This window comes from Rhinolophus sinicus, linkage group LG04 (assembly GCF_036562045.2).
Source record: "Rhinolophus sinicus isolate RSC01 linkage group LG04, ASM3656204v1, whole genome shotgun sequence".
NCBI lineage: Eukaryota > Metazoa > Chordata > Mammalia > Chiroptera > Rhinolophidae > Rhinolophus > Rhinolophus sinicus.
Window position 1 is genome coordinate 16,539,988 of NC_133754.1, and position 18,996 is coordinate 16,558,983.

The window sequence follows — 18,996 nt, forward strand, 5'->3', positions numbered from 1 at the left end:
TTATATACTCAGTATTAAGGATAAAAGTACAAATCAGCTATTATCCCAAAGGTTGTTAACCAAATTGTGGATTAGCTGTAATACAAATTTAATCCAATGTTGCCTTTTTCCTTCTAAAAGAGGTTTTGATTTCCTGTGGTCTCAGAAAATAAATAATAATGAATAAACGTTAACATAACTCATACATACTTAGGAAAGTAATTCTGCAGGTAAAATATTTATGTGACCTAATGTTATTAACAAACCTTAATAGAAAGTTTCCCAAGGGTGATTCACACAGTAATTGGGGCATGGTTTTCATATGATATCCAAGTGGGAGCTGTAAAATCTAATCAAAACAAGAATATGGAAAACTGTTCAGAGGGTCTAGTCAGTTTTATAATACCACACCCTGCCACCCTGGAAGGGTGTATTAAGCAGTATCATAATTTATTGAAATCAATGTAACATATTTAGACTGGTCTCAAAGCTCTACAATGGTTTATGGTATCTGAATGTACGATTTCACTTATTGTTACATGACTATTTGTTTACAAATAGTAAATAATGAGGACGATTCTGAGTATAACCTTCAAGATAAATTATTCCCTTAAGGCATTATTCAACCAAAGAATCACTAGTGATTTGTTTTTTAAAGATTTTATTGGGGAAGGGGAACAGGATTTGATTGGGGAACAGTGTGTACATCCAGGACTTTTTTCCAAGTCAAGTTGTTGTCCTTTCAGTCTTAGTTGTGGAGGGCGCAGCTCAGCTCCAGGTCCAGTTGCCGTTGCTAGTTGCAGGTAGCACAGCCCACCATCCTTTGTGGGAGTCGAACCGGCAGCCTTGTGGTTGAGAGGATGTGCTCCAACCAACTGAGCCATCTGAGAGCTCAGTGGCAGCTCAGCTCAAGGTGCCGTGTTCAATCTTAGTTGCAGGGGGCACAGCCCACCGTCCCTTGCGGGAGTCAAGGAATCGAACTGGCAACCTTGTGGTTGAGAGGCCGTGCTCCAACCAACTGAGCCATCCCAACTGAGCCATCCGGGAGGCAGCTCAGTTCAAGGTGCCGTGTTCAATCTTAGTTGCAGGGGGCAGAGTCCACCATCCCTTGTGGGACTCAAGGAATTGAACTGGCAACCTTGTGGTTGAGAGCCCACCGGCCCATGTGGGAATTGAACCGGCAGCTTTCGGAGTTAGGAGCATGGAGCTCTAACCGCCTGAGCCACCAGGCCGGCCCAGTGATTGTTTTTTTAAAACCAAAGGTAGTGTTGTGATTTCCTTTAAAGAATTAGAGGAGACTGAATAGAAGCTTCCTACTGACAGATGGACTACTAGGGACTAGCCATTTTCCTTAAGATACTGGAAATTTAGAGTGCAGGAAATACAGCCCATTGGACCAGTTGCTATGTTACTATTAATAATGAGAAAAAACATATTCTATTTTCCAGATACTAGATCAGAATATTTTTCATAGCATAGTTAAGCAGTCTTGCTCATCCTGCTAAGTAACTTGTGTGTCCTTCTTCAATGAAATGACTCCAAAAACTGATGGAGAATATCTGTCCTTGAATCCCACAATCATTAAACCAGTGAAGAATCTCACTTTCCAACAGAGGTCTGAACTTTGTCCAAACCGACTCAGATTCTGCAATATGTCCTGCCTCATATTTTCCCTAAGAAAATGAGCATAGATACACCCTAAACATTTGAAAGGTTAGGATATGAGGGAAGGAAAAAAAACTGAAAAAATCATTAGTTAATATACAATACTATCCAAACACTGAAGTCTCCTTTTACCCTGGATGTTCTTGTGAATTTCTTCCCTTTTTTCCCTTATTATTTATTATTAAATTTGGGGATGTATGGAATTAAATAGCATACCCTTCCTTGTTGAAATATCATACCTGTATATCTTTGTAAATCTCCTCCTTGAAATAACTTAAATATTGTGGTTGAATTATTGGCATAGGTCCCAATGCTTTGCAAATGACTTTTCATTGCATTTTTTCCCTACAGTTTTCACCATTTTCTCATGTGGGTATATGGTAGAGAACTGTTAGAGTCCATATGGAATTCTCAGCAGTATTTTGCCTCTAGCTTTGATTGTCTCTGCAGGCTTGGTATTGGAAACAGGAACTTGATCATTCTTCATGTCACTGACTGTAGTGCTAAACTTTCTAGAGATCAATCTACTTGCAATTTGCAGTTGTGGCTGGTACTTTATTTAAGTCCTCTTGGTGAGAGAGGATGGAGTAACACTAGTTCAATACTGAAATGTTTTGCTCTTCCTTAATGCTCCCTTCTTGTTGGCAAAAAGCACAATTATTCTTCTATTTTAGAAGCATGTTAAGAAGCGTATAATAATAACTAATTATAGGTATAACAACTATAGCTCTAAAATTATAAATTAAGGTCAACATTTACATTTTCTTTTTTTTTTTTTAAGAAAAATATTTTTTATTTCTTTTTTTTTATTTTTTAAGTTTATTGGGGTGACAATTGTTAGTAAAAGTACATAGATTTCAGATGTACAATTTTGTATTACATCATCTATAAATCCCATTGTGTGTCACCCAGAGTCAGTTCTCCTTCCATCAGCATATATTTGATCCCCCTTACCCTCATCTCCCACCCCCCACCCACCATTTTCAATTTTATAAAAAAAAGCAACTTGAAATTCAGTTTACTTCCTATCACTTCCAGCCAAGACACTAATCATCAACATTGCTTTAAAGCAGGGGTGTCCAAACTTTTTTCAATGTTTTTTACCAAGAGCCATATGTGGTAAAATACACAAATAGCCAGGCCACTCACTCGAGGTGAAGTACGTATTGCCTCACCTGCTGTCACTCAGAATTAAATGACTCTAGTCACTCATCCACATCACCAGCATAACCGATTTCTCATAAATGTGAAGGAGGGTGGTTGAAGCTTTACACACACACGCACACTTTTTATATTAAAAGTTTGGATGTAATATTTTTATAAAATAATGAAGCACCATATTGAAACTAGAGAACTCATGATAACTCATTCTCCATGAAGACTTCCAAAGATAAAAATGAATAGGGAGAAACAATTATGGCTTTGAAATAATAATCACACAAATATCCCTTGTAATATGATCGTAAGTGTAATGTATGCATAATATATCACCAGATAAATCTACCTCATAATAGATTATTTATACCTTATCTACTTTTATTAGTTTTGTAGTATTATTACTATTTAAACAAAAACCTGCAGTTTCTGGCTTACAATACTTCACCTCTATTGTCAAAACATCTTTGAAAACCAGATGCCAGATGTTTTTTTAATGTAGATAAAACTTTTTAAGGGATTTTCATGCAATTGACTGAGATGTCAGTGGATTTCTGAAACCTAAAATCCTACTTCTTTTTTTCTAAAAGTGGTAGTAAATGTACCATGGTCAGATCTGTGGCCTGAAAATTTTTGATACAGACTTTAAGCTAAAATGCAGAAAAAGAAAAAAAAAAGTTAATGAACTAAGTATACATGTTTGTAATTGGGAAATAATTCAGATTCCATTCCCATCTTGTTAGGATGCCCTAAAAAAATCTATGTAGTACCATACACGATCGATATTGCTAATGAACTCTCATTTTTACACAATGTTTTCTTCAATTGTAGGGTCCATATTAATTGAGATATCCAAATTCATATTGAGTATCAAGAGAGGTTCAAACAAGCATGGTGCTTGATTTCATTGTCCATACATGACGATGTTCCTGAACTTTGATCATGAAAATATGAGACTCATTTTTTTATTACATTTAACTCTTGCTCAAATGTGCCACTTATATCTGTTTTCTCTTTCTTATTTAAGATTTTTTTAAGATTTAAGATTTTTGTTGTTGTTATAAATGTGATAACTGTTGATTCAGTGATTCAGACATTAAATATCTTCTCTCTATTCCATTATTCTACTTACCAGGGATTACTTATATTAATAGTGTTTCCTGTATAATTCCATTCATTTTGTACAGTATACTAACGTTTGTTTATTTCAAAACTTTGAAGCAAATGGAACTTAAAAATGATCCTCCATTTCTCTAAAAAATGTATTTTTATTTTTTTATTTCTGTTTTTTTCTTTCATTCCCAGTATTTATATATTTATCATTCTTGACAATTATTACCTGTACACTAGGAGTTAAACAACATTTATTGTAAATAGACAAATAATATTTTAGGTCTTGCAGTTTCTTTATATAGTCTTCTTATAATACTATTTTTTAAAACAACCCTTTGAATATGTAAAAACACTGTTTGTGGCATACAGACTATGGCTTATAGGCCATTGTTTGGCCATATCTGCTATACACTCATTTTATACTTATGATTATATGTAAAATGAATTAAATTGTTTGTATACTTTGCAAATTAAAACTTAATGTAATGAATAACACATATACTATATGTAAAATTTTACTGATGTACAATGGAGAAAAAAATCATTGCTCAGGATTCCTATGAATAATGATGATAATTATGAATAGTTGACAATGAACCTTTCTTGTGTGTGCATGCTAAATGTTTCCTTTCTCGTCTTTGCCCTGTGAATTATGATACAGAGACTAATTGACACACTCAGGAATTTTTTTCAGTTGAAAATCAGCTATATGTAAAAGGTGTCGGGGAGGGGGTAGAAATCAAGTAAGATAATCCTGTGTTGTTTTTAAACCCATTTTAGATTCGTTTCAGCTTGCTTAATCTTAAGCAAATGCTTACCGCTGCCACTAATGAAAATGCAATCTTTCATACGAGGATCAATTTTCCGAAGAATTTTTGTGATTCATTACTCAAAACTCATGTTATTATGCTTTATTAATGAATTTTTTATTGTAAATTTTGACTCATCATTTAAATAATTGATCTTTTAAATAGAACTGAAAATATATAAATGCGTATATTATTTTCAGAGGCCCTTCATTACAGGCTTAATAGAGTAATGAGTAATTTGTCATCAATCAGCGCATATTAAAACTATTTTAAGTAAGTAGTACAGACCTCTATAAGAGCTCTTCAATTTTCAACTGGTTTTTGCTGACTGGACAAAAATAATATATTCTTGCTAGAGTCTGAATAAGATGAACATATGTGCATCTGTTTCCCTATTACTGCATTTGACTAACTTTCATTGCCATTAAGTTATGCTTAATGGCATATCATATAATGTTCTAATGACAGTGGAATAGACCCCATGTTGCAGATGTTCAGTGAGGCACAAAGGTGTGTATTGGCCTCTGTGTTATGTATTCTACTTTCTGTATGTTTAATGCTACTTAGTTCATTTACATATTGTGTGTGATGTCTAAGACAGTTTGCATTGTTCAGCTATTTTTAAAGTTCACTTGAAGTTGATAATTAGTTTTTTTTCCTTCCTTTTTTTTTTACTCTATTGATTTAAGTTAATATTTTCTGAATATTTTATGACATAAATAAGAATAGTGCCCATATAGTTGAATTTACCCAAATATAAAATTTTGCATGAAAGTTAAAAAAAGAATATGTAATTAAAAAAACATGTACTTTTCATCATGATGTGATAATGCTATAGTAACTAATTATACCAAGAAAACACATGCAAAATTTAATATACAAAAAATATTTCACAAAGTTGCCATTAAGAATGCAAATAGTACTCTGCTTATCATAATGGAATCCTATATAGACTAATCCATGCCTGTCTTTTTAAAATAAACTATCCAATCATCTATTGAAGTATACTTAGGATGTGGTACATATATACAGTGGAATACTATTCAGCCATAAAAAAGATGAAATATTGCCATTTGTGACAACATGGATGGATCTTGACGTGAAGATGGAAAAGGACAAGAACCATGTGATTTCACTCAAATGTGGGAATCAAAACAAAAGTAACAAACGAACAAACAAAACTAACAAACTCATTGATGCAGACAACAGAATGGTGGTTACCAGAGCAGGGGACATGTGGGGAGGACAAAGAGACAAAGAGAATAAAGGAGTTCAAATATATGGTAAAAAATGGAGACTAGACTTCGGGTGATGAGAACACAATAGTGTGTACAGATGTCATATTATAAAATTGTGCACCTTAAATTAATTTTAACCAATGTTACCACGATAAGTTTAATTTAACAGTGAAACAAACTGTAACAGAAAAAAAACAAATAATTTATGTTTGCATTTTAATTTTCCTGACAGAGGAGTATGAAAGCTAAACTTGTTTCACGGAGGTCAGCTCAGTTTCTGGGTGAAAGCCTAACACAGGCTCCTGACACAAAGCAAAGCTCGAGCTGTCAAATGTGTTTATGGATAAACAAGTTACCTAAGTAAGAACATATATGGAGTCATGGACAATGCCAAATGGCCTAGTTAGTTAGTCAGAATAGCAGAAGGAGAAAGATTTGAAGATATGGTACAGCAGATCTGTGGAAAAGGCATTTGGAAAGACCTCAAGGAATGAGCATTGAGTACCGAGATCTTTATAGTGTATGTTAATACTCAACAGAGAGCAGCCATATAAGATGATGCAACCACATAGAAAGAATGACCAGTTAGTCTCTATCATCAACCACTCCATGCTGGCACAACATGTGCACTAAAGAAGCAACCATGATGGCAGAGATGGAGGTGCAAAAACTACCAAAATAGACTTCTCATCGATACTTGTTCAGCCACCTCAGCTACTGAATGTACAGTCTTTCAGTCGCAGATGCAAAGGTTGAGTCCTTGATATGGCATCATTCATTTTGAGTAGCACTGAAACACATTCTACATATAGCAAGGATGGCTCCAACAACACTACCCATGGGCTTAAAGAGTCTTTTGATATCACCAAAATGGGATTCTATATAAAATCACATTGGATCAAGGAACTTATTTTTGGGGGTAGCAATATATAAGGGGGTAGCAATGTAAGAAGCAAAAAACTATTTTTAGAGAGGTATTATAGAGGTATTAACATTTATTTAAGTGATTTATTAGTCTTTAAGGAAAAAATAATAACTTCAAGTTCTTACTTGTATCACAGTATCCTTTAAAAGAAAGTTTGATCTAAGAGATAACATTGACACAGAATAAGCCCAACTGTTAAAACTTTGATATTTGAGCTTTGGATCATTTAGTTTTGTTATCGTGACCTTTGAAAACTTCCTATTGAACCTTTCATACAATATTAGACTAAAGAGATTTCAAATGAACTATGTACAGGAATACAACATGTTACTTTAATTATGCAAAAGGTTGATTTTTCTTTTGAATGAATGTCAAACATTTTTGTGAAGAAGATAATTTTATATGGGAATACACATAGGTTGTTTTAGTAACCTAACATCTACTGTCCTTGTTTTGGTTGCCTCCTCCTTCTGTATTCCCTGGGAAAATTATATCTTCTCCAATATGATCCTTGTTGTTGGCCTGTCCTAGCCAATATGTATACTTGTGACCCAGGAGAGTCCCAAATGCCTCTGAGAGATCTCTTGCTGTGGTATGCAATTACAGGTAAAATAGAAAATAGTTTGGAGCTGCTTCATCTCAGCTGACATGCCTTCAATTATGGTTAACTTCTACTATTGAGTTCCTGGAGCTTCCCATTCCTATTCTGAGTTGGGCTTCTCAGCTATCTTTGGATTATGTAAACTGCCAGTTTTCATCTACTTAACTGCCTTTTATTAACACATACAGAATTGTTTCCTGGTGTTTGTAATCAAAGAACCCAGGTATAATAAACCCAGGTGTAATAAAAATTAATAAATATAATTATACGTTTATGTGAATAATAGTTTTTCATTGATTAATAATGAACAGAAAAATGTAAGAATCCATTTTGTTCAGATGTATTTTACTTCATAAAGAACAAGATACATTTGAACGGTGCACTGAGGTATACTCTTACCATGGAAGCCAACATAAATAGAAGCAAAGCTGGCTGGAAATTAGAAAGTTAGCAGCATGTGCTTTATCATTATTTTATCCCCCGAGAATCACCCTGATCTTGCTAGAGTAACTATTATACTTGTAAGGTTTAGTTTATATCTACTGTTGATAAGGTCTCAGTTCATAGGAAATACATCAATAAAAATTAAGATTGTTTTCTCTCCCAGGGAAACATAATTTTAAATAAACTGAGTGAGTGAGCATTTTCAGAATTTGAAAGAAGGAAATAATGGTGGACTTAGTATTATTAACACTGCTATTTCATGACAGAGGACAGCTCTGGGCAATTCCACAAATAAGGATCTGATATGATCCAGGGGATCATAGCTTCTAGGGAAAATGTTGAAAAGAGAATCTCTTGACTTCTGATTGAATATCAAAAGTATCATTTTATTTTTTCTTAATTTATTGTTAGTTATTCACAGTATGAAGGTAACAACAGTAATCCCTGTCATTGGGAAATTTACCTTATGCTGGTTTTGGGGGAAAATAATAATACTAGAGTAATATAATTAGAATATTACCATCTATCTGTAGGAAGAATTATAGACAAACCTAGTGTAAAGAATTTAATGCTTAAACCAAAACACCTGTAATTCTCTAAGAGCGTAAAGTGGCTGTATAAGATGATACCATCATTATCAGTTTTAACTGTGAATGATTTATTTACATTTACAGAAAATATGCAGTAAAAAGTGAGTATCTGTAAATGCTATATTTTATGGAAGATAAACCCTAATAGGTGAACAATTTCAAGGAAATAATTAGGCTATTATATTGCTCAATTGTGTATAAATAGAAAAAACAGCATTAAGGGAAGAATTTCAAAAAAATTGTCTAAATAAACTAGAGGTGTTTGATCCATTGTACAGATAAGGCTGAAAAATAATGACCCCAATTTTCAAATAAGGAAAGAATTGCTAATTGATGGTTGCCATATGGGAGGAGGGTTGAGGGAATGGGTGAAAAAGGTGAAGAAATTAAGAAGTACAAATTGTCAGTTATAAAAATAGTTATGAGGATATAAAGTACAGCATAAGGAATATAGTCAATAATATTGTAATAACTATATGCTATCAGGTGGGTACTAGACTTATCAAGGTGATCACTTTGTAAGTTACCTAAATATCTAATCACTATGTTGTAAACCTGAAACTAATATTTTATATTAACTCTAATTGAAAAATTTAAAAATTATTTTAAAAAAAGAAAGAATTGGTATCTACTCATATGTTCAGAAACCAAGGATACATAATCAGGGGAAGGGGAGAAGGGTGCAATAAAGAACAATTCTTCAAATACAAAATTCAGTTAGGGAGATAAGTATACTAACATTTACAATTATAACAAAAGTGTTTAATGATGTTCTTATGAATGATATCCATTCTAATTTCAGTGGAAAATACTGTCAGCTTTGATATTCATTACTGTTTACATCTTTTCACTCAATTGCTCATACTCTTGTATAATAATTACATATGTGCAGAGCTGCTTTATCCACTTAAGTAAATGAACTAAGTCCTGTATAGCTTTGTATCCTAAACTGTATCCCTGTAAAAGACCTATTACATTTTAGTAAATTAAAAGTTTAAATACAGAAGAGTGACATCAGGAAAATGGTGGAGTGGGCAGCTCCAAAATCCCCTTTCTCCAGAGAAACACTGAAAAACACGCAGAAACTCAGAACAAATTTGTCAGACATTCAGATAACAGCCAAGAAAGAGGTAATTTTAACATGCTCCTGATATTCAAGGAAGTCTGTTCAAATACAGCTGAATTCATGCTAAAGAAATAGGGAATTTGATGACCACATATAACAAAGAATACAACCTTTGCAAACAAGGTCAGAAAAGTTACTGAACAAAAGGATGACTGCAGTCTTCAACAACTGAAAAGAGCAAACTCTGGTAAAAGGGGAGAATTTTATTTCCAGAGTTACCATATTATAATAGTCATATGTCCAATTTTCCATTTATTTGTATGTCCTGCAATTTTCTGTTGAAAAGGCTCATGCATACAAAGGAATGAAATTAATTGACAGATACTCTCCCTCAAGGAACTCAGAAAATTGACCTACTATACAACAAGATTAAAATGACTGTCTTAAATATGCTCAGTGAGTTCAGTGAGCTAAAGGAAACCAGGAAAATCATGTAGGTGCAAAATGAGACTATAAATAAAGACATGGAAATTATAAAAAGGAATCACATACTAATTACAAAACTTAAAAGTACAATAATTGAAGTAAAGATCTACTAGAGGGGTTTAACCATGACAGCACAACTAAATACACTCACGAAAGAGAACTTCCAGAACTTCTTCAGAAAGTGGCAAGAATGATGGAATAAGTGTGTTCGAAGCAAAGTGGGGTATTTTAAAGGGGATTATGTGCAATGTGTCTTTTACTCTAATTTTGTAATTTAAACATTCACTGTGGGTTTTGATCACAATGTTAAAATCAAGCACTAGATTTTCCATCTGTCCTAGAAGTTTTCCAAGGTAAGCCAGCATGCCACTAATAATTTTGTCTGATTCCTTTCTCTCTTTAGTGGAGGAAGAATGAGTGTTTTCAAGTATTTGCCCTACCACTATGTCTTCTTCTGGAGTCTAATTTTACTTCCTCTTCATCTCCTCCTCTTTCTTCTCATACTCTTCCCACATTTCTCTTTAAAAAAAAAAATGTTCTATTTCTTTATTTCCTTTTTTTAATATTGAAATTTATTGGGGGTGACAATGGTTAGTAAACTTAAATAGGTTTCAAGTGTAAAATTCTGTAATGCATCATCTATATATCACATTGTGCGTTTACCACCCTGAATCAGTTCTCCTTCCATCACCATATATTTGATCCCCTTTACCCTCATCTACCACTCCCCTCCTCCCTTAACTTCTGGTAACCATTAAACTATTTGTTATCTGTGTCTATGAGTTTTTGCTTATTTGTTTGTCTTATTCCTTTGTTGCTTGCAGTTTTATATCCCACATATCAGTAAAATCATTTGGTTTTCGACTTATTTCACTTAGCATAATAATCTCAAAATCCATCCATGTTGTTGCAAATGGCACTATTTCGTCTTTTCTTATGGCAGAATTGTGTATGTGTACATCTTCTTTATACAGTCATCTATTGCAGGACACTTTGGTTGTTTCCATTTCTTGCCACAGTAAATAAAGCTGCAACGAACATTAGAGCGCATATCTTTATGAATAAATGTTTTCAGATTTGTAGATCCCCAGGAGAGGGATTGCTGCGTCATATGGTAATTCTATTCTTAATTTTTTGAGGAACCTCCACACTTCCTTCCATAACGGCTGCACCAGTCTGCATTCCCACCAACAGTGTATGAGGGTTCCTTTTTCTCCACAGCCTCTCCAACGCTTGTTACTAGTATTTGTCTTGTTGATGATAGACATTCTAACCAGTGTGAGGTGATATCCCACTGATTTTATTTGCATTTCCCTGATGATTAGTGATGTTGAGCATCTTTTCATGTGTCTATTGACCATCTGTATGGCCTCTTTGGAGAAATGTCTATTCAGGTTCTCTGCCCAATTTTTTAATTGGTTTGTTTGTTTTTTCATTGTTGTTGAGTGTACGAATTCCATATATAATTTGAATATTAGCCCCATATTGGAGGCGTTGTTTGCAAATATCTTCTCCCATTTGGTTGGTTGCCTCTTTGTCTTGTCAGTGCTTTCATTTGCTGTGCAGAAACTTTTTAATTTGATATAGTCCCATTCATTTATTTTAGCTTTTATTTCCCTTGCCTTTGAGGTCAAATTTATAAAATCCTCTTTGAACCCAAAGTCCATCAGTTTAGTACCTATGTTTTCTTCTATGCAGTTTATTGTTTCAGGTCGTATGATTAGGTCTTTGATCCATTTTGAGTTAATTTTGGTACATGGTGACAGATAGCAGTCTAGTTTCATTCCTTTGTTTGTGGCTTTCCAATTTTCCCATCACCATTTATTGAAGAGGATTTATTTTCTCCATTGTATGTTTTTGACACCTTTGTCAAAAAATTATCTGCCCATATACATTTGGGATTAATTCTGGGTTTTCAGTTTTGTTCTATTGGTCTGTGTGTCTGTTTTTCTGCCAATACCATGCTGTTTTGGTTTAGAAATTATTACTATAATATAAAAAGAAATTATTTTTTCATCACTATGTTCATTTGCTCTCAGCAATATATTTATATTTGCTTTAGAAGATGGATAATCTAAACTAACAATTCAATATATTTTACATTGTCAGTTTGAAGCTAAAACAACCCTTTATCTTTAGTTTGGGATTAAGTATGAATTCAATTTTTAATGCTATATTTATCATCCTTCACAGAATGTTAAAATTTAATAAGTTGTTTGATAGAAACCAGGTTAAGTGAGATATTACTTCAAATCACTTATGTTTTTTTGCATATAATTTGATACACTGTATGCGATATTTTGAAAAGCATACCTGAATACAGTAATTTAAATTTAAAACAATTAGAAAAATTTTACCTGTAAAATCGGTTTTGTATTATTTCTATGAAATAAATAACATGTAGAAGGAATTTTTAGCAAAAAGTGTGTCTAAAATGTATGTGTGCTTTGCAGTGGTTTTATATGTTTTTAGATATCTTGGATAAGCAAATATTATATATCAAAATGGTATTCTCAGGTAGCTACAAGAGAAAATACTGAATTAAAAGCTTACACAATTTGAATAGCAGTATGGTTATCTATACAAAAACCATTTCAAATTTTATGTTGTTTATTTTATATAATGGCTAGAGATCTTAAGTTTTGGAATAAATGCAGTGACCTTAAGAGAATATCCTATTTTAACTGACTTAAGTGTTCAACAGTATTAAAAAATCACAGTCCTAAAATACTTAAAATGTGGCAGATTTTTTTCTGAGTACTTTAGATATTTTATTAGTACTAGTTTATTAACCATGCCCATCCTGTGTTAGTTTCCTAAGGACTGCCATAACTAATTACCACACACTGTGTGGCTTAAATCAAGAGAAATTTATTTTCTCACAGTTCTGGAGGCTAACAAGTCTGAAATCAAGGAATAGGCAGAGAAATGTTCTCTTCAAGGCTCTAGGGGAGAATCTGTCCCATGCCTTTTCTTTAGCTTCAGGTGTCACCACCAATCCTTGGTATTCCTGGGCTTGCAGCTGCATTTCCCTTCTCTGCCTCCGTTGTGACATGGCTTTCTCTCTGTATATCTCTGTCTTCAAGAGACAGTTTATTCTTATAAGGACAGCACTCAACTAGGTTAAGGCCTTCCCCAGTGACCCCATCTAAATTGATTACATCTGCAAAGACCTCTTTTCTAAGTAAGGTTATAGTCATGGTACCAGGGGTTATGACTTCAATATATCTTTTTAGACGACACAATTCAACCCATAATACAGCCACGAGAACAGTATTTTCTTTTAAATTATTATTTACTTTTTGTAGATGGAGAAACTGGGGCCTAGAGCACTTAAATAATTTACCAAGGTTACATTTTAAATAAGTGGTAAAGCTATATTTTGAAATCAAATAGCTGGGCTCCAGAATGTTTGTCTCCCCTTTTCATCCAGGCACAGTATTTATATAAATTACAATCAAAATAAACTAAAGTAAAATTTGTTAAATATAGATATGCTCAACTGAGTTGTCTAAGCATATTTTAAAAACACGTTTTCCTCTGTACTGAAAACTACCTTTGCAAGTATAAAATAGTCACCTTGAAACCTAAATACCAAGGAAAAACAGAGCAATACTGTTGTTTCCTTTTTGTTTAAAGCTTTGATAAAGGCCTCATTGAACACTGCCAGTCATTTACGAGGGTCACTGAGACATATTCCAGCCCGTTGAAATTCTTTTTATGAGCTTTAAAAAGCAAATAACAATCTTGTATGTTTCTCCCCGTGGATAAAGTTACAGGTGTAGCATTTTGTGATATTCATGTTGAAGGAAAATATTTTTGTCAGTATAAAAAAATATGGTATTTAAATAACAATGAAAATATTTCTATTTAAAAAAGTATACTGCATCCCAATTCAACAAATAGAGATAGAACAGCAAGAAGTGGCATTTAAACACAATGAAAACACTTTATGAAGGTAGGATCACGTTAAACTGTATATAGTACAGTACCCAAAGGAAAAACACTGGATTTGCACTGTTTCTGCTTTCAAGGAGCACAGATTTTTAACAGGGTAAGTGGATAAGACAAAGAACAAATGAATATAATTCAGAATACGATTGTGAAATAATGGAGAGTAGCAATATTGTAGGAAACTGAGAAAAAGAAAAGTCAAATCTATGCTTGAGAAAGTTAGCTAGAATTTTAGAAAGTTAAAAATGGTAAGGGAATAATATTTAGGTTCAAGAACAAAGAACAATTATTTTAATCCCTTATATGATCGTTAAATCATCCCTCTAACCCCTTCCATGCTCTACATATATCCCCACATCCCAAACATCAGTAAAGCCTCTCGTCTGCCTTCAAAATATACTCAGAATCTGACCACTTCCCACCTCTTTTTTTTTAGAATCACCCAAGTCTAAGCCACCATCAATCATCTCTCATCTATATTATTGAAATAGCTTTTTAACTGGTCTCCCTATTTTTGTACTTGCCCTCATTTAATCTATTCTCACATAGCAGCCAAAACGATTCTATTAAAATTTCAAATAGACTGTGTCACTTTTCCTACTCAAAACTCTCCAGTGGCTATTCATCATATTCTGTTTAAAAAGCACCTCTCTTACAATAGATTGCAGAGCCCTCTGACTTTTTCTTCTTTCTCCTCTATTGTGTTTCTGCTACACTGACCTCTATGTTCCTCAGAGTACAGGCATGCTCCTGCTTCAAAATGTTTGCAGTTGTTCTGTCTACCTGTTTCGCTGCTTCTCAAAACATCTGCTCCATTTGCTCAGTTTCTCCAACAATTTAATCAAAAGTTTCCTTCTCTGTGTGCCTTCTGTGGCTATCCTATGGGAAAATATTATTTTCCTTATATCCACATCAATACTTTTACTTTTTTTTTCCTCCTTAGTCCTTTTCATAATTTAATATATTACAAGTTACCAACTTTTTATTTTCTTTTGTCTATCTTCTCCATTGGATAGTAAGCTTCATACACCTGAGATTTTACTTCTTTTGTCGACTGCTCTAGGTCAATTTTCTTGAATTATAGTTGGGACAGATTATATGCTCAGTTAATTTTTGTTAAAATAATGAATGATTAATTTCTGAGGTTCTGAACCTACAAACAAGATAGTATTAAGTGAGTGTGGCAGACACCACTGTTTTTTTCTTTCAATTGCCTTTACTCATTCTTTCCTTGTTTCTAGAACTTTGGTATTTTTAATGTATTACACTGTGATGTGACTCATGGGTATCTTTCCCAGCAATGGGCATGGATATTGATTAAGCCAATTGGTAAATTGCAGTCCCTTTGCTAGTAATCTGTTTAGGCGTAAGAATCTGACTAGCACACCTGGACAATTCACAGCTCCAATTACCACTCTGTCCACTCCCAAGATGCTACCTGGTGCAAAGTCACTACTGCATCTTGACATTACTAAATTGATATTATGTTTTATTTCTTTGTGTCTACTTTTACCCTCTCTTATAAATATAATTAAACTTTTAAATTAAAAAGTGCCAACCAAAATACTTCAGGTTAAAAAAGTAAAAATGTACACATTGTGTCTACTCTAATATAATTTACAGTGTAGATAGACAATGCATATAAATAAAAATGACAAGGAGATTTCTGGTTGTATATATTGTAGTGTAGCTTACAAACGATAAACATTCCAACCTAGAACAATGACAAAACCAAGTCTTTTTTAAACGTTTGAGACATTAAAGGTCTTCCCAGGCAACCATAACTTAAAGGTATGATCTCAGAACAAAACGAACTACAGAGAGTTGAACCAATAATCATGAAGTTATTTTCTCTTTGGGGGCATTTGCCAATTAATGACAAAGAACAAAGGCTGATAATTCAGCAATTTGCCAGGGATGTAAAAAGATGTCAGATTTTACTGTTACAAACTAATGGTACTAGGGGGGAAAATGAGGCTGGAGTGACAAGAAACTGAACAAAAACACATTAGGAGGCAGGTCACCAGTGAGAACAGAGTTCAGAGAAGTTAGCCTTTTATTCAGTGGTTTGTCTCCAGATATGTACAGACAAAGAGGCAGTCTCACCATTACAAGGAAATAAAGTTTGGAGTCTATGACACACAGAATTGGAGTGAGCCATACTTTCAATTGTGAGGCAGTCAAGTTCCTCAAAAACAGTCAAGTGCAACAGCTGTGCAAGCTTCCCAGGTACGTGCTTCACTTGGCACTTCATCACATCAAGCACAGGTGACAGTTTGCAATTCCACTGCAGGCCATGCAAAAGTAGCATTCCACTTCTCATTTTCAAGGCGCTAGCTAGCATTGTGCTCAAGCTCAAGGGCAAAATTAACCCCAGTTCCCATCTTTAGGATCGTATCTCTGGAATCACTCCTGTTACCAATTTTCAAATTGGGACATCAATCACACAGTGGCTTAATCAGAGGTAGTTTAACATAAAGAATGATTAAACTATGATAAAAGTTATTATGAGACATTAGAAACCTCTACGTGGCATTCTAGAATGGGAGGAAGACTCCCTGGGGAAGGCCATACTTAGAAGTGTGGCCCACTCCAAGGGCTAGGGTTCAGATCTCCATAGAGAAGGTGTAGATGCAGGCCAGTGGAAAGGAGAGAAGTTCACTGGGTTGCCTGTACCAGAGCTCATCCACATTTTCTGGGCAAGTGGGAAGCAACCCTTCAGAGCACAGAAGGGTCATAGGTGAGCCACAGCCATTGACCAGGCACACCGGCAAGCAGAGGGTGTGGGAGTGGGGGCACCAGTGTGAGCACAGGCTTGGAATGCACCGTGCCTGTGTCAGGAGGTCCAGGGCATTGACAGGGCTACAGCATCAGGAGAACCGCGGGAAACAAACCTGTGGGGTTTGGGACAGGTGAGCAGAGGAATATAGGGCTCTGCTGTGTCTAGAAGTCCTGTAGCATACAATGTCTGTGCTGAGATTACACATTCTAGACGTATAGCTGGGGTAGTCTGACACTCAGGCTGCAAAACAAAAGTATAACTTCTGAAAATGTAGAAGGGGAGCTCCTTTCTCCTGCAATGCCCCTCTAGCACTCCTCTAAGAAAGCTTAACATTGTTCAAATTTGGACTTGAGAAGTACTACATTGATAATTCGCAAAGAATGATATGTATTTTTAGTATTTAGTATTAATACCACTAGTATCCCTTGATATCAGTTGATCCCCTTCTATAATAACCTTTGAAACCTAGATCTTATTTAACTTCCAATTGGTAATTCAATAATCACTTCCTGCTCAGTGTTTCTCGAATACATTTTTATTCATGTTGCTGTCTCCTATATTTACACACTTTCTTTTTGTAAATTTAGCTATTAAAAAGGAATCTGTATAATGCAATATATTTGTAATGAAACAATTTATCATTCAAAGGCAACCTACAAAATGTTAATTTTACATATGCTTGAGTCAATATTTCATTTGATTATGTAATCCACATTAGCATCTTTTTATTTTCATTAAGCATTCTAAAAAGTTTGCAGTTCTGGATGTTCTCACAATTTGGTTTTAATTCATTTTGTACAGCTGCTCAGTCAGCATGTGGCTGCTAACACATCATATGCTTGTCACATAATATGGTGTGACTTAGTGAGAAGGAGAGATCGTTCCTCTCAGGGACTGAGGTGACACAGGACACGAGGACAGTTGTCAGTTATAAAAAGTTTCAATTGTAAAACTTCCTTAATAAATGGATGTTCTAAACTGTGATTAATCTTGAAGGAAGCATAGTGTTAACATAATTCCAAGTGTTTTTTTTTTTAGTTGTTGTTTTTGCATGCTCTCATTTTGAGCATCATAAAACCTTAGAAAAGCAACTGTTCCTTAATCTTTTTTACTTAGTCTAGAACATTATTACTCTTAAACTAGTATGGATTTCCGACTACTCTATTTTATTCTATTTCTTATCCATAGAAGTTAAAATGTTTTAGTTGCTATTTATACAATTTCAACATTTTTTAAAATCTAGGAAAAATATATTAAAAGCTCATACATCCAAGTATCCAGAATTTTGGTGTTATGTAAATTGAATTTTTTTTATTTTTCAGATTTATATTTTTTAATATAAAAACTTGAGAGTATTCCAGATAAAATTTGCAGTTATATGTGTGTAAAAACTTAAAAATCACATCTGCATAAATATAATCTGTTTTTTTATGACTCATTTACTTCAACTTTGATGCATTGTACATTGTGAACATATTGCATTATACAGTATCCTATCAAATTTTTGACAATAGAATGAATCTCAGGGATTATCTGGCTCAAACCTCTCATGTTAATGTTGCAAAAGCTGAAATCTCAATGATATTTAAATATGTCAAAATTATTTTAAGTATTAGCCAAATTGTTTCATCAAACATGTATTAATCAGTAGCTATATATGATTATTCTTCATCGTAAATAAAGTTTTATTGGAACACAGCAATGTTTTGCACTACAATAGTAGACTTTAGTCGTGGTGACAGACACCATATGACCCAATAGTTATATGGCCCTTTACAGAAACAGTTTGCTTTTTTTTGGTTTCCTTTTCTGTCTTTTTTTTTTTTTTTAATTAAATTTATTGGGGGTGACATTTGTTAATAAGATTATATAAGTTTCAAGTATACAGTTCTATAATATATCATTTGTATATTGCATTGTGTGCCCACTACCCAAAGTCTAGTCAGACGGAAAAGGACAAGAACCATATGACTATATTCATATATGGGATATAAAATGGAAAGCAATAAATAACAAAACAACAACAAAAACTCAGACACAAACAACAGGATGGTTGTTATCAGAGGGGAAGACGGGTGACAGGAAGTTGAAGAAGGTAAAAGGGGTTAAATATATAAGATTATTCGTGATGGAACTGATGACTCAGAAAGGGAATATGTCATCTGTTTTCAGAATAAATAGTCTGAGAT